Genomic DNA, 21344 nt, shown 5'->3' with positions numbered 1-21344 from the left:
ACATAAAATCATCAGCCAAGCCCCCTATCTCTTGACATGAAGATAACTTTATATAATTATTCTGTCAGATGCAGTTGTATGTATGCTAAAATAGACATATATGTATACCCATGCATGTACACGTGTATGTGTAAAAGTCCTAATATACACCTATGTGTATATAATACATCTTTTATATTTATATATGTACAAATTTTTATATCTATGTGTAATATTATATGTATGTGTGTGTGTGTATACACCCCCATACACCAATCAACTTGTTATCTGGTATATTCCCTGCTAGAATAGCAAGGTCACGAGCTGTGGATTTTCCTTCATTCTTAACTCTTAGCATTATTCAGGAGTAAGGAGGGCTGTCATAAGAAAAGAAGAAAGATATTAAATAATTTCATTCTCTAAAATTTTCTATATGGTTTTCAATTTGAAGATTTTGCTTATTGAGCTTTGTAACATATTCTGCTTCTTGGTTATTGTTTTGGAAATTGGATATATGCTTTTTTCCATGGTAGGGGGAGGGAAAAATAGGATGTTTTTTGCGGGAGAAAAGATAGGACTGTCTCTCTCAGTCCCAATTCAGAGCATGTACATATAATCTTTCTGCTTCTGGTAATATATCAGAAATTAAGAATGCATATAGAAAGGCTAGACATGAAAAAATCTTTATCTCTTTTCTAGTGTTGGTCAAGATAAAAATTCTGTAAAACTTGCAAGTGCCAATAGTTTATTGCTGTAATTATTTCTCTACTTAGCTGCTATCTATGGCCCTGAATGCATGGCATTGGTACCTTTATTGTGTTTATTATTTCCCTGGTTTTAGGCAAATGATTTGAGATGATGAAATAGGCCAGTAATTTTTATAGGCATTGAATGATATTTTTAAAAGCCCCAGATTCTATTGTTTGGAGTTCATATCAGTTTTTGTGTACCTTCAGTATAATTGAAACCAATCCTGGTTCTCCCAAAATTGAATCAATCCTGATATCCAAGACATTAATTTTGCTGCAGTAGGAACATAATGCCCACAAATCCACATATATCTACACACACATTCATCACACATGTAAATATACACATATATGTGTGTTTTTAACATATAAACACACATATATGAAAACACACATACACACAGAAATTAACTTGAGTAATGTCTGTCACAACCACTATTCTGAGAAACAAGTATAGAAAGAAATGAAATGGGTTTTATCTCCTCTTGTTTAGTTGTTTTTTAGTCATGTCCAACTCTTCATGATCTTATTTGTGGGGTTTTCTTGGCAAAAATACTGATTTGCCATTTCCCTTCTCTATCTTTTAGTAATTATATGTGTATTTTGTCTTTCAATAATTATATGTATACATTATGTGCATATATATAATACAATATCCACAGAAAATATATGTGTAACAAGTATGTCTTAAATTGAATCCAGCAAATTTTATTGAGAGTAGATAATATACCCATATATCCTCTTGTGGGGGGTTGTTAGTAGGAAGGAGAGTAAGGAGAATCCACAGCCTCTGGGGATTTGATCTTGTGGGGTGAATATATTGGCAGAAGTGAACTAGGGCTTTTGTGCCCCACCCCAAGCCCTAAAAAGCATGTTGATATCAGGAAGGTGAAAGAGATTTATATTTTTGGAAGGACATACAGGAATTATGGAGCAAAGGAGAATTGGCTGAGGAAAAGATGGCAAGGCAACTATAGGGTCAGGGAAATTGGATTAAATTGGGCACAGTGGAGACTTGAATGCAATATTTATATGGTAAAGGAAACATGCATTATGTGGTAGGCAATAGGGAGACATTGAAGACAAGAACAGCTTATTTGTATGATTTTGAATTGAGAGCCTCCATTTATATAATATGCCATCATGTAATTATCACTGCATGTGACCTCTTCAAAAGGGAGACACTGAAAACAAGAACTGCTTATTTGTATGATTTGGAGTTGAGAAACTCTGTTTATATAATATACAGACTATGTTAACATCACTGTAGATCCCTTCATTTTATAGATCAGGAAAACTAGGTTCAGAGAAGGTTAATTTTTTTCCAGAGTTATAGGGGAAAAAACTACAGTCAGGATTTGTAAATCGAGTTCTTATTTCTACTTTGCAAAGGGAAAAATTTTTTTGTTTGTTTTTCAAAGTATGTTTTAGTCAAATTGACTTATGGGCAGCCTCAAAATTTGGGCAATGACAATTGGGAAGCAGTTTTTTTTTGTTTGTGTTTTGTTTTTGTTTTTGCTTTTACCTAAGATACTCAGCTATTTTAACTGCTTAGAAGGAAATAAATGACATTAACAAAACTGACACAACTAGGAAAAAATATTAAGCCTTTTAAAGAATTAAGCACAATAGCAAATGTGGAAGAAGACTCATTTCTATTATTCTCCTTCTCTTACTATAAGCATAAAGGGAGTATGAGGTGAATATAGGAACTGTACTGTAAGTTACTGTAAGAATATTAATTTGTCACAAATTTTTTTATAAAGTTACTGATTGACCTAATAAAAAGGTCTGTTTTTATCTCTTGTTAGATCTTCATCATCTTTCTTAGCTTCTCATTTAAGGTCAAGCAAGTTGTAAATGTGAATGTACAAGTTGTAAAAGAGATACAATTGAACAAATGTTGTGTAACCAATGGTGTTCTAGGGCATACCTAAATGAGTTTAATAAAGAGGAAAGGAATTCTTTGTAATATAAGAAAATCGTGTGTCTATTCAAAAGTTCACATAAATACTTGAAGATTTTCTCATCAACATGACATTTACTTCAGCTATACAGATTGCAGATCCTTGCTTCCCCAGGTCCATGCTTCCATATCCTATATATGATTCTTGTCTATTCATGTCTACCTATATTTGACACAACGGTATATTTGACCAAACAGAGAAATTCTTAACACTATCTTCCAAAAATAGTTGGCAATTTGAGCATTTTGTGCTCAAAAAACTAAAGAAAGTTCATAAGATACATGAAAAGAAAAATTGTTGGATGACTCAATTTTTAAATTTCCTGATAAAATATTCATATTAGAATAACATTAGAATTAGATAATAATATCAGAATAGCAATAGTCTTTTTATCAACATATCTTTAGAAAATACTTTACAGAATCAATAAATAAGAATTTTATTAAATGTAATGTGCACTGTGCTATTATGTGGAATGATTAAAAAAAGGCAAAAATATTGTCCTGCCCTGTCTTATCAGGGACCTCACATTACAATGAGAAGAAAATATGGAAGTAAGAACCAAATATGTATATACAAAAGATAGGAAAAAATGATCTTAGAGGGGAAGGACTGGTGAGAGGAAAGGAAAAGGGAGAAAACATGCAAATACACAAGATGAGAAAATATGGGAGATGATCTAGCTAAGAGAGAAGGAACAGGGAGGATAGTGAGGCCCAGTCGTATGGTTAGGCAAAGGATGGAAAAATCCTAAATCCTCCTGCAAAAAGGGTATGCTTTGAAAACTGAATATTGAAGTAAACTAAGAGATAAAAAGCATGGAGAGCATTTCTGGTGCAAATCAAGAGACAAGGGGGTTGTAGTGTGAGAGAGGAAACCAGCATAGATGGACAAGTATTTGAAGAGGATATGTCTAGAGCAGCCTGGAAAGTTAGAAAAAATAATTGCTTATGAATTTTAGAATTAAAATGGTTTCTTAGATTTTGTATAATCTAACTTTCTCAATTTACACATCAGTAAACTGAGTTCCAAAGAGGTAATAACAGTTTAGACTGGAAATGTATAGTCGCTTTATCTTCCATTCTTTACTGCCGGGCCTGTAATTTTTCCCAGCACCTTACTTTGTGTGAGACTTTTAATTGTAAATTGTGTCTGAATTGGCTGTTGTTACCAAAGTTATGGATAAAATAAATGTCTTAGCTAACAAAATCGAATTAGGAGCACTTATCTGATTGGATTTAGGTGATATCGATCTCTATGGGAACATACCACACAGCTATATTTCCTCCACAGCATGCCAGACATACTACATGCTTTCTATGAAATTAACTGGAGGTAATAAATTGTGTATGTTATGTTCTCTGGTCTTCTTTTTAGTGTATCCATTAACCAATTACAGATAAAAATGGAAAGGATGCTTATGCTGCAGATTCTTGGATTTATAACAGAAACTACAAGTCTTGGGAAGAATCTACTTTTTCATATTTCCTGATTCTTTTCTTTAAAGCACTTAAGTAAAATTCTACACTGTCAACCGAAACAGATTTGAGTCGGGTTTTCATAATCTACTCTCCCCAATTGTTTGTCACTCCAAAAAATCCTTTCTGGAGGAAAAGGAGCTTTTTAAGTATACTTCTGTCTCAATTCTTTTGACAGACTTTCCTCTGAATTCTATTTAGCTGAAAGATTCTCATCTAATCACAGGGATAGCTCAGCTAATATGGCAACCCTTGATAGTCTCCTTCAATTACTCAGAACAAGTATCCATATAGACAAGTTGTGGTTGCCAGGGTAACTTAATAGACTCCCTAAATACATAGTCCTTAGAGATGTTATCTGAGTGCCTCCAAGGCTTTGGAATTCCTATACTGCATGTCATAAGAAATTTCTACTATTGCTTTGGAAGTGGGAAAGGATTAAAATCATTGTTTTGATAATTCATCAGAAAAATCAATGATTGAAATATCCAGACAAAGGTAATATTAAGCTATAAAATTAATACGACTCCCATGATTCCCCCAAAATATTCTCAGCAACACTTCCAGACCTATTTTGAGAAGACTTCTAGGGTCATAGGCAATACACACAAAATATTTCCAGATCTAAATGATAGTCATTATTTGAATATATTAAGATGCCACACTATATCAGATCATTCTCTTTAACTACAGAGCAATTTGCATCCAGAAAGGAAGGATATCTTTTTGTTCCTATAAAGCACAAAGATACTGTAACTCCTGGATGTCACTGCATTTTGCAGCTTCCTGGATACAATAGCACAAGACAAAAATAAACAAAGATTTCACACACACACAGAGTCTTGGTTTATCTTTCTTTAATTGTTTTATCTTTGATTGCTCATTTGTTCCCTTAAAGAAGTTTAGTAGGAAAAGACCTGGGTTATCTGTTGATAAATAAGTTCTTTGGAGTTAAACATTTCTTCTTTTGCCTGATTTTTTTTCCCTTTTTAACTACCAATCACACTCAGGTAATTAATTACATATCTATATATCTATAGATATCTCTATATCATCCTCTTTACTCAAGGAGATAAAAAATAAGGCTTGAAAAGTGAGGAATCTTAGGTGCTATACATTAAAACAATCAGGTTCATAATAATACAAAGGTGGTACTTGAGGATTATAATTAAGACTAATAACAGTCTGGGAATCCCCATCTTCTTTAATGGGTTCTCAAAGCTACCATCCTGATTCAGGCTCTCATTGACTCTTGCTTGGATGGTAGCAATCGGTTTCTCTTTGCTTCTAGTTTCTCCTATCTCCAATTCATTCCCAATTCAGCTGCCAAAATTGTCAACCTAAAGTATTTGAGTCTGACCATGCATGTCCCTCATTTGGCTTAAGAACTTTCATTGGCCTTCTATTCTGGGATAACATATGAACCCCTGAGCTAGGCAATTAGAGACCTTCCAAATATTACTCTATCCTATCTTTGCAGATTGCTTTATTATTTTTTTCTTTCTTTGATACAGTTTCATATATATTTTAGTCAATCTCTTACTAGGTATTTTCTTCCCTGAACCTAGCATCTTCTCTCATCTCTCTGTGCCCGTGCCTAGGTGATTTGTCTTCCCTCTCCTCCACCAAGGTCTGAAATATTCTCCTCCTTACAAAAAAGGAGGTCTTTCAAAATTTCTATCTTCCTTCCAGACTCAGTTTATGTGAATTCTCTATAAAAAAAACTTTTCTAGGCTCTCTTACTTATCAAATTATCACGTATATGATTGCCTTTTTATATCTTATATAACATCCTACTCCCTGTAGATGAAGACTATTTTTTAAATCCATTTTTGTGTCCCTGTTGCTTCTGCATGAAATAGGAACATAATGCTTTTAGGTAGTTAAACTGGATTTTAATGTATTCCAGAATATTCCAGAAAATAAATTATGTAATTGAATAAGAACTGATTAATTTTTATAAAGTGGTTTATGATTATAAAGGGAAGAAATCAGGTAGAGATGAAGAAATATTTAACTCCAAGGAACTTATTCATCAACAAATGACTGACCTACAATCTTTTTTTTACTAATCCTTAAGGAAACAAGTGAAAAATCAAAGAAGGAATGGAGGGAAGAAGGGAGGAGAGAGGGGAAGAAGAGAAGGAAGAAAAAGAAACATTTATTAAGAGCCTGTTTTGTGCACCAGGCGCACTGTATTAAGTGCTTTATGAATATTATGTCGTTTAGTCATCACAACTGCTTTGGAAGATAGGTTAGGTGCTATTATTCCCATTTTCCATTTGAGGAAACTGAGGCAGGCTTCACCTTAGCTACTAATAAGCTGAGATATGATTTGAGCTCAGTTTTTCCTCTATCTTTTGAATCACCTAGCTTCCTATCTCAGGATATTTTCATTGAAATTTGAGGTGGGGATGGGTAAATCTACACTGGAAAAATTGTAGAGCTTTTGAATATGTTTTGAATATAAATATGATTGACTTGTCTCCCATATTTATTTTCTCAGAATTCTAGAATTAGGAGTTAACTTTATCCTACTTCCTCAATCTCCTATTTAATAGGTAAAAACTCTGAGTCCCCTAAATAGGAAGTTAAGGAGAAATACTGTATTATTTCAGTGGGATAACATTCTAGATGGAGTAGAAGCCACTAGAATGAATATAGCCCTCTTGGAATAGCAGGGATGAGTAACATGAAATTAGAGCGGCGCAAGACTAGAATCTAGTGTTTTGACTCCTGCAATGATGCTCTTCCATCTGTGTTTTGTGTGTGTATGTGTGTTTGTGTGTGTTGGACCTGATTATTTCCTTTGTGGTGTAAGTTGTGTGAAAAAAAACTTCTTCATCAATTACTCCACAATTTGTCTTTTTAGAATTTTCCAAAGCAAGAGATTAGTAATTTTCCCATACACAGCCAGTGTGTCAGGGACTGGATCTGGATCCAGGACTTCCTAACTCTGAGGCTAGTTTCCTATTCTCAATTCCATATTACTTTTCCTTTTTACTCTATCCCACACTACCTAAGTCTGGACAATATCTTACTATCCGCTTCCAGAGAAGATTTTAGCTATAATAACATATGACAACTATATGAAGTTATAGCTCCAAAAAACATTAATTAATGCATTTTAAAAATGTTAAAAAAATGATTTAAAAATTTAAATCCTTTTGAAGCTTTTAAAGCTTTAATGCTTTAAACTTCCCTAGAAGTTTATTGAGTTTATTAAGTTATTGTACACCTTATATAATACCCTCTTTGAGACTAACATACTTTTAGGATAAATACTCTAGGTTTTATTATTCCAATTTTACATATGAGGAAACGAGAATAGAGAGTTCTATGACTTTCCATCTTCACAAAACTAGTAAATACCAGAGGAAAGATTCTGATTCAGAACTTCCTAGCTCCAGATCTGGCACTTTTAGGCAGCACTGCTATTACAGTGTTCTAAGTCAAAACCTGGCCAATAATTGGTCTTCCTTAGTTGGTGTCTCTACCATATGTCCAGAGGAAGAAAAAAATGAGTTTAAATTGGAATCAGGACACTGCCATTTTTATACATCATGAATAATCATGCCCAGGAACTCCCTTCTCAGCAGGGATGATAAGAAATTAAAGGGAAGATTTATGCTCAGCTGCCTGTGGCTGCAGGAATTTATTGGCAATGGGAAAATTGCCTAAGACGTGTTTCAGAGGGGAAAAATGGACCCATAGCATCCCATTAGTTCTGGTAAAGACCTTGCACAAGTAATCTGGCAGTTTCCATTTACACTATTTCAGCCTTAAGAAATATGACTGGAGTTTGCAAAGTGAAAAAATTACTCAGATATTTCTTATAGCTTAGAGTTACAGGATGCAACATCATAAGATGTTAGAACTGGAAAGATTCTTATAAACCTAGTCCAACCTTCCCATTTTAAAGAAAAGATAACTGAGGGCTGGGGAAATGACATGACTTCTTGACCTACTTCATTGTTAATGCTCAACTTCAAAGTAATGTGAATTGTATGGGTAGATTCTGTGTATGTATCTTTCATACAGGTATCAATCTCATAGGAAAAAAAAGTCATATGACTGATGTTCTCTATAGATCTCACTTATGTTTATTTTTTGTATTTTTGTGCATTGTGAATAAACAAAGTGCTTAATAGATTTTGGAACAAGAAAGACCTGCATAGAATCCCTCCTCCATCACTTACTAGTTGTAAAAATTTGAACAATTTATAATTTGAGCAATTTTATTAACTATAAGAATTTGAATTATTTCAATTTAACTTTTGTGAGCCTCAGTTTCCTTGTATGTAAAATAAGAATCATAACAGCACCTTCTTTCTAGGGATATTGTGAAGATCAAATGAGAATATAAATGTAAAATGCTTGGCAAACTTTTAAGTGCTTTATGATCTAACTATATTATTATTTTTTATGTAAAACGTGTCCATTTTCTACAAGAAGACTCAAATAAAAGAAAAAAAAGAAAGAATGAAAGTGAAAAATAGCAGCTTTCGTCTATATTTAATCAATATCAAGTTCTTTCTCTGGAGGCAAATTTCATCATTGGTCTTCTTGGATCAATATTGCTGAGAAATAACTGTTATTCACAAGTTCTTCCTCAAACAGTATTGTTGTTACTGTGTACACTGTTCTTCCATATGATATTTGTGTAAATACTTATTGGTTTTCTGAAATCATTCTGTCATTTCTTATAGCACAATAATCCATTACAATCATATACCACACCTTGTTTAGCCATTCTTTAATTAAATGGACATTCCTTTGATTTCCAATTCTTAGCCAACACAAAAAAAGGCCTATTGTAAATATTTTTGTTTAAAGATGTCTTTTCCCCCTTTTTTTGGATGTAGTTGGAATATAGCCTTAACAATGTTATTGATGGATCAAATGAATATGTACAAGTTTTATGCATAGTTCCAAGATTCTCTTTAGAATGGTAGGATCAATTGTTCAGAACACTATCAACAATACATATCATTTTTCTTAGTTTCCCAGTTTTCCTACATCCTTTCCAACATCCAATGTTTTCCTTTCGTTATTATGTTAGCCATTCTGTAGGTATGAGGTAGTAACTCAGAGTTACTTTAATTGGTATTTCTCTAATCAATAGGGATTTAGAGGATTATTGCATATGACTAGAGATAGCTTTGACTTCTTTGTCTAAAAACTGCCTGTTCATATCTTTTGACTTTTATCAATTGGGGAGCTTATAGTTGTTTTTTTAAATATAAATTTGACTCAGTTCTTTATGTATTTGAAAGATGAAGTTTTTATCAGAAATACTTGTTGCAAAGTTTTCCCCTCTAGTACTTTGCTTTCCTTATAATTTTGGTTGCACTAGGTTTTTTTTTTTTTTTTTTGTGCAAAAGTTTTTAAATTTTATATGTAATCAAAATTATCTGTTTTACATTTAGTAATGCTCTTCAAATCTTCTTTGCTCTAAATTCTTCCCTTACCCATAAATCTGAAAATTAAATATTCCATGCTCTGTTAATATGTTTATGGTCTAGATCATGTACCCATTTTGACATTATCTTGATATATAGTGTTTAAGATGTTGGTTTCTGCCAGAAGTTTTTGTCAAATATTGAATTTTTGTTCCACAAGCTATCTTTGGATTTATTATGTACTAGACTGCTATAGTCATTTGCTAAAATGTAATTTGTTTGTAATCTATTACACTGATTCACCATTTTATTTCTTAGCACCAGATTTCTTGGATAATTATTGCTTTATATACAGTTTGAGATCTAGTACAGCTAGAACTGTTGAGGTTGGTAAGGCAACCCCAAGAGTTTGGGATTACAGACTGGTGTGAGATGTCTCAAAAGAATTTTCAGGATAGTTAAGGGGCAAAGTTTATTGTAATTGCAATGCCGTTACAAGAGGACTGAATTCCAAGAGAATTCAGCAAAGAAACAGAAGCAAAGAGATACATTTATCCAGCTTTTCTATCATTGACATGCTAATTCTATGGGCCATAGGTAGGATAGAGGAGAGGAGTGGTCTCCAAAATTTGTTTCTTATTGACCACGTTATTACTGGTCAGATTATATATTTCTGGTCAGATTATCAGTCAGCAATACATTGAAGAATATTCTCTGTAATTTGATTATTACTGACCAACAGATCTGACAGTCAGCAATGAACTGATGAATGTTCTATTCATTATTGCTTCAAGAGGATCTGTGGGACTATCCTGAAGCCAGAAGTTACCTAATTGAGGAATAGTCTATTCAGAATCTGATAGATTGAGTGTGGGAGTTTCTTGAGGCAGACTCCAAAGCCAGAAGATTTAGTACTACTGATTTATTGTTAGAACAGAAGCTCCCCCACCAAAATCAGGAAACCACAAATGCTATATTACATCAGAAGCACCTTCTTATGCATTTTTTTTTGTTGTTGATTCCCTTGATATCTTCAAGCAAAATTTTGTTTTCATCTTGCAAATCAATTTTGATATTTTTTCTAGCTCTATACATTTTTAATAGTTTCATTGATATGGTGGTCCTGAATAAATTAATTTAGGTAGAATTGTCATTTTTATTTTGTTGGCTTGACCTACCCATGAGCACTATTTTTACAATTGTTTAGATCTAAATTTATATGCATAAAAATGTTTTATGCTTATCTTCATACAGCTCCTAGAGTTTTATCTTGGCAAATTAGACACCCAATATTTTATATTGTCTATAGTTATTTTAAATGGAATTTCTCTTTATTTCTTGCTACTTAACTTTGTTGTAATATATAGAAATGCTGATGTTTTCTGAGGTTTATTTTGTATCCTGTAACTTTGCTAAAGTTGTCAATTTCAAATAGTTTTTAAGTTGATTCTCTAGAATTTTCTTAGTATATTTAAATTAGTCTTTATTAGAAGTTTTAAAAGGCAATTGTACATTTAGCTCAACCTTCCATAAATGTGACAGGAATGAAGTATTTCTTCTTTTGAATAAGATGCATTGAAATGTTAAAATGAATTAAATGGTTAAAAAGAATTGAAAAAAATATATCCATCCTTAGTTATTATACTATTGGGACTATTTAGGAATTATTTACTTTCTATGGAATTGTTTGAGAAACATAAAGCTAAGTAACTTGACCAAGATCACACACATAATAAGTGTCAATTTAGTTATTTAAACTCATCTTCCTAACTCCAAGTGCAATATTATCCATATCATAATAATTTTTCCTAGTATCTGATATATGAATATACATAATATATGACTTAAAAGTTTATAAGTACTTTATACACCACCTTGTTAGTACTATTTTTATGTATGAGGAAACTGGGGTTCAGAAAGCCTGAGTGATTTTTCTATTAGTCATAAGATCATATAGAAATCAAATTTAAAGGTGAAAGAGACTTTGGAGATGTTAGGCCTAAGCTCCTCATTTTATAGTTGTTGAGGTCATGATGGGCCAGAGTAGGTTATATTAGTAAGTTATAAACCCAAGCTCTTCTAGGATGCATTAGAGTTTGACCTTGAAACCAGCTCTTTTAATTCTACATCTAACTTTCCACTACAAGAGGAGGGAGATTTTTTGTTTTTTTTCAAATACACATTGCTTTATGAATCACATTGAAAAAGAAAAATAAGAACAAAATGGAAAAAATCATGGGAAAGAAAAAAAGACAACAGAATAAAATAAGTAAACATGTCCTGTGTTGATTTATATTCAGTCTTCGTAGTTCTTTTTTTGGATGAAGATGGCATTTTCTATCCAAAGTCTATTGGGATTGTCTTGGATCACTGAACCACTGAGAAGAATCAAATATTTCAAAGTTGATCATCAGACAATCTTGCTGTTATTGAGTACAATGTATTTCTGGTTCTGCTTTTAATAGTTCTTTTAAGTGTTTTAAAACTTTTGAAATGTTCTCACTATCAATTATCTTTGCTTTAAAAGTCTAAAAGTTTAACCACTCACATGGCCTAATCTATTTCAAAAGTGGATGTATTTGGCTTCATTTTGGTAAGTTCAATTAAGACACTCATTATATATGAGTGAATCTTTTAATAGCTCTTAGTAAATCAACAGTTGACTTGTAAACTCAGGATGAGACTTCCAAAACAAATTGTATTGACCTTTCCTTTTATTCTTTAATCAGAGATTCTATATTTGAAATTTAGGTAAGTATTCAATTAGCTATGTATTAGCTTTAGGGTACTAGAAGCAATTTATATCTGAAAAGTAAATAGAGGTCACTTAAAGCATAAAAGGAAAACTCATTAAATGAGAAGTAATAAAATGTTAATGCATTTTAACACTGAGTTCTCATCTAAAGGCCTCAGGGTTTGTTAAATACTTTAAAGGTTTTTAACCTTTAAAAGGGTTCACTTTGCTGGTTATGAAAGCTTTAGGCTACTTTACCAAGATGGTTTCAGTACAAACTTTTTGGAAATATGTTTGGCAGCTAGTTCAGGTGGTTAGTTTTTTAGGCTTCTGGAATGTATCTTCAATTTGTAGATCCCTTTTTTTCTCTTCCTGTGCTGGATGGAGCACCTAATATTGCAGCTGAGTTTTTAGTAGGAGCCATGACCTAATCCAAACCTAAATCTCACAACCAAGTTGGCCATGAAAGTGAAATCCTGACATTTCCTCTGTGAATTAATGATAGGGCTATCCATTCATATTTTGGGGAACTACAAATGATGAGGTTTTTAAAATCAGTGATTCTCAAACTTTTTCCCCCTCTTTTTTTGCTGGGAAGAATCACAGTAAAATATAATGTAAAATGACAACAAAAAAGGGTTCCTTATCAATTGGATTCCCATTATTTGGTCTTTAGATCCGTTCCTTTTCTTTCCCCTTTCCAGTTCCTCTTCATCTTCTTTGCTTCTGTAGCAGAACAGGCAGCAAAGTAGAAGTGAGCTAATGTGAGAATCTGATAGGATGCAAGTAATATCTTTGGTGATAATGCCCTATGCTGGAAAAACCACTGATTTAAATGCTTCTTTTAATATAAGATTTTACATTATTTGGGCAAAACTCTTAAATGGCACAAAGTTACCCCAGTGAAATGCATAGTAATTCAAACCAAATAGATTTAGTGATCCACATTGGAAAATTAAAGTGATTGAAAAATATATATGGGGGAGAGGTAGATTAATGTTCACAGATAAATATATGGAAAAGAGCATAAAAATATCCAAAATATGCAGAAGAAAATGAAGTGCAGATGGGGAAGCAGATTAATTTTATAACAAATTAATATTTATATATGTATTTATTTATATGTGTACATTATAGTACCTTTGAGTAGGATTAATTATTCTTCAGAGAGAAATGTCCAGAGGCCAGGTAAGGAGCTTCATATTTGTAGTTCTGGAGAGAGAGGAGCATTCTCTCCCCAAAATGGGAGAGACCAGGCATATAGAGGGGACAATGAAGTGGAGTTTTCATATTGGAGTAAGAGATTTTAAATCACTATTTAGGAGAGTGGACAGAGATGGATGCAAATGCACAGGTTGAGTGGAAGAGGAATACTTTACTAGTAGTAGAGGGCTTTACTGGAATGATGAAAAGGATAGGTAGCAACTTTGTCTGTTATAGGACAGAGGTGATCAGCATATGGACAATGATTGGTCATTAGAGGACTTTTGCCTGGCCAGGAAACCAGGAGGCTAGTGAAATGCTTCCTTCTCCTTTCTCCTCTTTCCCTTTTTCATATGAAAGGACAGATATTTAAATCCATTTTCTTCTATTCATTTTAAAAGTTACTTATTTGCTAATTTAATTAGTACTTCAAAAGTAATTTTCTCTAGATAAAGGGAAGAATAATTTTTATTTTGATTTTTGCATGTCTTTAAATGCAGAGAGTATAAATGTGTGTATGTGCATGTGTACTCATGTATGCATCAGTGACTATTTTGAATGTAGAAAAATTTAAAAGATCAGAGATCTACGTATCTGGCAGTTTCTACATTTGGAGGCTTCACAAACTATGTAGATGTGAATCTCATGGTGATAATTAAAGAAAATTAATCTGTATTATTGTTACTTAAACTAGCAGTGAAAGGGATCTTTGTGTGTCTGGAAAATTTCTTGTAGGCATGAGGTTTTTATTCATAGATTGCACCAGGTTACCCAGAATATAGGATTCTCAGGAAAGTCTTCAGTTTCCAACTTGGAGAAGTACAAGGTGGGCATAGGTTAGTATATCTCAAAGGTAGGACTTGAACAAGGTCTTCCTGTCCTCAAGACTGGCTCTCTATCCACTCTGCAACATTGCTAGAGTCACAGAGATGAGTATGCCTTTTAAAAATATATTTATTTTAATATACATTGCTTTATGATTCATGTTGGGAGAGGAAAATCAGAAGAAAAGGAAAAAACCATGGGAGAGGAAAAAAAAAAACCAGGAAAAGAGAAGTGAACACAGTATGTGTTGATTTACATTCAGTCTCCATAGTTCTTTTTCTGCTAGCAGATGGCATTTTCTGTCCAAAGTCTGTAAGAATTGCTTTGGATCACTGAAGCACTGAGAAGAACCAAGTCTTTCATAGTTGATTATAGCACAATCTTGCTGTTACTGTGTACAATGTATTCCTGGTTCTGCTTGTTTCATCTAGCATCAGTTCATGTAAATAAGTCCAGGCTTTTCTAAAATAATCATTTTTTTTATAGAATAATAATATTCATTCCCTTCATATACCATAGGTTATTCAGTCATTCCCCAAGTAATGGGCATCTACTCATTGGCCAATTCTTTGCTACCACAAAAAAGCTGCTACAAACATTGTTTCACATATGAATCCTTTTTCATCCTTTATGATTTCCTTGGAAGTAGTGGCACTCCTGGGTCAAAGGGTATATCTAGTTTTATAGCCCTTTGGGCATAGTTCCAAATTTATCTCCAGAACCGGTTGGATCAGTTTACAACTCCACCAACTATGCATTAGTATCCCAGTTTTATCACATCCCTTCCAACATTTATCATTATCTTTTCCTGTCATCTTAGCCAATCTGAGAAGTCTGAGGTGTTGCCTCAGAGTTGTTTTAATTTGCACTTCTCTAATCAATAGTAATTTGGAGCATTTTTTTCATTTGACTATAGATGGCCTGGGCCAATATTCCAAGGAAATCATAAAGGATGAAAAAGGATTCATATGTGAAACAATGACTAATTCATCATGGGACTGAAAGTCTGTTCTTTTAATAAAATTCAATGTGTCAATCATCAATAGGCATTCCTCCTTCTAATGATTATAACCAACCATGCCTGCCCATCTCATATAACCTTTGTCTGTTTTCTCCCATTAATTTGCCACAGGGAATCTATAGTGTCTATGTCTATATGTCTTCCTTGAGTTCTACTATCTGCAGAAATTATAGGTCTAATTAACCATTAGTTATCTCTTTATTCTGCTTTTCAAATATCTTGATGACCTATCCTGAGATGTTCTCCAATGTGGTTGCTTCCTTAGCACACATGCCTTTTTTATATATTTGATCTAGTCCAGTTGTTTTCCCAGTTTCATTTTCTTAAAGGTCATTTCCAAATACTCACATAGCATGTTGAGGTTATAATGCCAGAGACAAAATTTGGTGGTCACATATCACTGATGGAGAAAGAATTATTTTAATAATCTTGAAAGATATTTTATTTTTATTTTATTTCAAGCTTCATTCTTCAGCATCTTGGGATGACTTGGTATAATTTGTTTTCTTAGCAAGTTTTTTGCAAAATTATTTTTCCTCCTATCATTTGCTATTTTATGAGATGCTAGTACTTGTGGGTCTTATATCATACTACTTTGTAAAATTTTGACAAATGGTTTAAATTCCAAATAAAATATTATTTTCACATCTACCTGCTTGGGAAGGAGATTAAATGTTTCCTGGCTAAAGTAGCTTTTAGATTCTTTTGTTCCTCTCATATTCTTAATTTTCATTAATTAAACTTCATTAGTAAGTTACAGTAGTGTGTTGATGTCTGTTCTTTTATTCATTTCTACTTTTTGGTTCATTGAACAGGTCAGATTGCATGGCATATCTTTTAGTTTTTTAATTCATCCTGATTTACTCTTCTCTTTGTTTTTAAATTTATAATTAACATTTATATAGCACTAATAGTGTGTCAGACACTTTGCTGAGTCTTGATAAATATCTCATTTGATCCTTCTAGTAACACTAGGAGATAGGTATTATCATCCCTGTTTTATAGATGAGGAATCACTAAGATGAACAGAGATTAAGGGAATTGCTTAGAATCTCAAGATATCAAGTTTCTGAGGTCATATTTGAATTCATGTCTTCCTGACTCCAGATCTTGACTTATACAGACAAGCAGTTCATAAATGATTACTACATAAATAACTACTAGTTGCTTTCTGTCTGTTAAATTATGGCTGATTTAATCTTTTGTATGTTCTTTGGTTCTCATTATATTGAGCATTTCTGGATCCTTCTTGAGGAAATTCTTTATAATATAGTATGATACTTTTGTGTAGATGTATCTAATATGTCTTTGACCTTTTAAAATCTCAATTCTGAACCATATTTTAAACATTTTTTACCATCTTCTCATATGACTGCCATTATACATCAGTCACCAAATACCAAGATATGTATTTAAATAAGAGAGTTTTATAAAATTCTTCATAATTATTCTGCTTCATTAATCGCTTCAATAGATGTTGGAATAGAAGTTGCAATATCATCCATGGTGGTTTTGTTTTTAAATGAATGCTATCATAATTTACCACTCTTGCTTTTTAACTTGACATAAGTGGGTTCCTTTGAATCCATAATGTTTCTACAGTAACTGTTAGCCTTTACAATTAGTAAGAGAATTATAATACTTTTTTCTTATTTCTCAACTAATTTTTCTTGAGATTTGGGAAAACATAAATTTCCCAAGAAATGCTGGGAGGAGTTCCTGCATGGAAACTCTAAGCACTATATAAGATGACCAAATTTCCTGTGAAATGATGTTTCATGTTACCTTTAAGCACATAATGAAACTAATATCCACCAGTGCCTTAATTTTCTTCTCCGTAAAATTTCCATCATTCCATTTAGCTTCTCTCTGTGTCTCTGTTTTTGTCTCTGTCTGTCTGTCTCTCTGTCTCTGTCTCTGTCTCTCTCTTCTGATTTATAGTAACAATTCAAGCTTGATTTAATTTAGCTCATCCAGTAGTAAATCTACCCAAACGACCCAGGACAAGAATTTCATATTCACAGCAGCCATTAAGTTGCAAACTGTTTAAAAACATGAGTCTTGTTATTATCTATGCCCATTTTCACCAATTAGCAGGTATCATTGCAGAAGACAAAAGGCGTCCTACAGAGGGGAAGGTCAAATGCTAGTTTTCTCTCGGTGGCCAAAGAATTAATCATATGGCTTGCAAAACTAGATACTTTGGCAAGTATCCTTCTCTATGATGTTTTGAAAATGGGTTTATATTCTAAATCAGCATTGTCCTTTGTTTTCATGTCTCTATGCTTGGAAAGGAGATCAAATATTTGTTGCCTGTGGCATATTGGGGTAGCTGAGGAGGCTTATACAGTTCTCCCTATGGTCATTGCTTTTTATTTATTAGAATTCTGTAAGAAATGGTAAAATTCACTGTCATTTCTTTTATTCATTTTCTATTTTTCTGTTCAAAAATTTGTTTAACAATTCAAGTTAGTGTCCATTATCTTCCTATTTTAGTATTAGTAGAACTTCTGTCCTTTATTGTAAATAATAAGTGGTATCACAAATGATAAAATTGATTCTCACATTACTAATGACCATTTTCTTTTTTATATATATAGTCATGCAAAACATATTTTTATATTAATCATGTTATGAAAGAAACTACCCCTCCCCAAAAATCCCAAGAAAAATAAAACTTGGAAAACTATATTGAGACTAACCCAACTGCATCAATTAGAGAGATCTCAGGAAGCCCCAAGTAGCCAAGAAGGAGCCAGATAGGAACATGGAATTTAAAATGAAAAGGAAATTTAGTCTAATCTCATCATTTTATAATCAAAGTACTAAAGCAGAGAGAGGGTTAAGTGACTTACTCAAAGTTGCACAGTTGCAAAAAGCTAAGTTTGGATTCATACTAACATGTTTGGATTCTAAACAAAATTTTCTTTACTTCTTAATTGTACAGGTCTTTTTTTGGCCAAGAAACTGCAAAGAAGGAGCCAATGGAAAGTGTCTGATACCCTGAATTTATCTAAAGCTCAGCCAACAACAGGATTATTTTTCCATAGCAAATTCGAAAGCTTGCAATAGCTTTGGAGAATGAATGGACACTCTGGACACTGAGCAGTGGTGACAGAAGGACTGGAAAGAAAGAATATGTTGCTCTCCAGATATTTCTCTCCTTTATATTCAGCCTGAGTTTGGTAAAGACATTCTTTTTCTTTTTAAGAATTGAGAAAAGTTTCATGTAAAAATAATATTCAACATTTATATTTTAATGTTTATTTTAGAATTTATTTTATTTTTAATTTATGGAACAAAGCAAGTATTTTTATAACATGGTATAATAAAAAAGATGATTGCATGTGAAATATATAATTCTTTATGTACAACTTACTATTCTTTTTAAATATACAAAAAAGTTATTATGGAAATTTCTTTTTTTTTTCTTCTTTCCTTTCTTTCTCCCTGAAATGGCCTCTATTAGACACAAATAGGTATGTATGTGTGTATGTCTATGTGTATATATTGGATATAGATCTACATATACAAATATGTATAAATATATATATATATATATATATACATACTGATACATGGGGTGTGTATATGTGTAAAATTATTCTATACATTATTTATCAGTTCTTTCTCTGAATGTAGATAGCATTTTTCTTCATATATCCTTCATGATTAATTTGTATATTACAATAATCAAAATAACAAAATGACTTCAAAGTCATTCTTAAACAGTATTACTGTTCCTACATACAATATTCTCTTGATTCTGATCATTTTACTTTTCATTGGCCAAAACATTCTAAGGCAATTATGACTCCCAGACCTGATTTCAGTGTGTAATGGCTTTTTTCCAGCATTATCTCCTTTTTTTTCTTTGGTAAAAGACCTGCTTAAAAAAATTTATCCCATAGCACCTAACATGGTTTTGTGTGCATTATAGATACTCAGAACTAATTTGTACTTCAAATATTTGAATGGCTATCCATTTCTGGATGGAAAGAAATCTGGTACTAAAGTGATTGACATGTTTTGGTTTCTTAATATGCTGATGATGGCTTCAGGTCAAGTCTCTCTAGGCTATATACAGGTCCAGTCTAAGAGTAGCAAAAAAGTGACTTGTCTTTAGGGAATTAAGGAATAGAACTTTGTCTGAAAAGTGACATTCCCTCCAGTGCTAAAATGGAGCTATGATTAAGTTTCAAAAACATTTGATACTTCAGCATTCAAAAAGATTGAGTAGGGTTAAAAGCAATGAATGTATTTTAAAAGTTAAATTCCCTTTCCACTCAGAACTGTAGATGGATTGATCACCTTAGATACTAGAAATTAAGTAAATGGATGTGGGGGATGGGGAAAAACCATATAATTCCTATTCCTCAGATAATATCTGAATTATGAAGAATACAGCTCTCCAGAGGCAACTGGTGCCAGCTTTTCACAATGGGTTTCTAACCAACACCAGGTGCTTGTTCTGGAATGATAGAATAGAATATTTTTCCTAGGGCTTCCTTTTAAAATCAGTTGTGTTTGAAGAAAAGACCAGATCAAAGTGGTACTTAGTATTATACTTCCTGAAACTGATAGCAGACTTAGATTGCCTTTTTATTCTAGTGAATAAAAGTGAAAGCAAGTGCAAGTAACTTAATTCTCTGACTATAATTGCTGAGTTTGGGTTGCAAGTGATATTGTAAAGGGCCATGCTCTCTAAATTTTTCTATGTGTCCATATGCATATAGATTACTTACTTATTTAGTAAATTAGTTACTTATTTAGAAATGATATGTATTGTGATTGTGAACATATGATTATGAACATAATAAAACAAAAATAAAATTAAAAACTGAAGCAAATAAGCAATAATATTTGATCCTAGAATCAAAAGGGAATTTATTGAGTAGGGGAATGACATAATTATAACTATTAATTTTTAAAATCACTTTGTCAGTTTTTTTGGAAAACAGATTGGTGTGGGTGAGACATGACTTAGGCAAGAAGACCAAGAAGTCAAGAAGTTGGCTAAAACTAAGATGGAGGCTATGAGTAGAGAAGAGACAAATGTGAGAGCTGTTATGGAAATAGAAATAGCCAAAAAAGTCAACTCACAGCAGTTGTGGAATGAAGAAGAGTTAAAGATGTCACTGAAGTTGTAAACGGGGACTATATCCTTGAGAGTAATAGAGAACTTTGTAAGAGGAATGGATTTGGAGGAAAGGTAAAATTATGAGATCTGCCATGATATCACAATTGTACAACTCGTGTCATAGTACCCAAAACAGAAAGTGGGGCATGGGACTGTTTCTTACTCATTGGTCACTGCCCTGGAACACAGAGCTCACTCTCTTAAAGACACCTGCCACAATTACAAGGTGATGTTGTTTATCCTTTATTTTTTCAAAAAGGATGAACGATAGGAGTGACATCTTTACTTTGCGTGAATTATTTGTATTTGAGGTGTTTCAGTTACCCTTAACCTGGTTTAGCTTGTCTGCCAAGACAGTTTTGTCAGGTTGTGATCATTACACGTGTTACAGCTACTTGAAGCCACAGGTGAGAGTTGGATGAAGGTGAACATTAAAGGTGGCTCTACAGTTCTGAAAAGGACTTGGTAAGCTCTCAACTAGCACCTTTGGTATGAGAGCTTGCCAAGCCCTTTTCAGAACTATAGAACTGTATATATGGGTGTATATGTTCCCTTGAACAACATATACACCCATATATAGTTTGACAGAAACCCTGAGGAGCTTCCCCTCCCAAATTGATTTTTTTTGACTAGATAAAAGAAGTCATTCTTTGTTTCATTTCTTACCTACCTTTAATCACTGAGTGGGAAAGAACTTAAAAGGCAAAGTTCTACTGGGAAATGAGTGTGAACTGTTTGCATTTTTGTTCTTCTTCTCAGGTTATTTTTACCTTCTGAATCCAGTTCTTCCTGTGCAACAAGAGAACTGTTCGGTTCTGCACACATATATTGCATCTAGGATATACT

General features: G+C 32.8%; 1 long non-coding RNA gene across 1 annotated transcript in view; it reads right to left on the bottom strand.

Moving 5' to 3' along the window:
- Nucleotides 1–20528, bottom strand: part of LOC141555637 (uncharacterized) — a 57611-nt gene extending 37083 nt beyond the window's left edge. The window contains exon 1 of the long non-coding RNA XR_012486285.1: nt 20462–20528. This is a non-coding gene — a long non-coding RNA (uncharacterized LOC141555637). The remainder of the gene's footprint in view (nt 1–20461) is intronic.
- Nucleotides 20529–21344: the final 816 nt, after the last annotated feature.

Source organism: Sminthopsis crassicaudata, chromosome 1, assembly GCF_048593235.1.
Source record: "Sminthopsis crassicaudata isolate SCR6 chromosome 1, ASM4859323v1, whole genome shotgun sequence".
NCBI classification, from domain to species: Eukaryota; Metazoa; Chordata; class Mammalia; order Dasyuromorphia; family Dasyuridae; genus Sminthopsis; species Sminthopsis crassicaudata.
The sequence above is the reverse complement of the archived record's forward strand: the minus strand, read 5'-3'. Positions and strand labels throughout refer to the sequence as shown.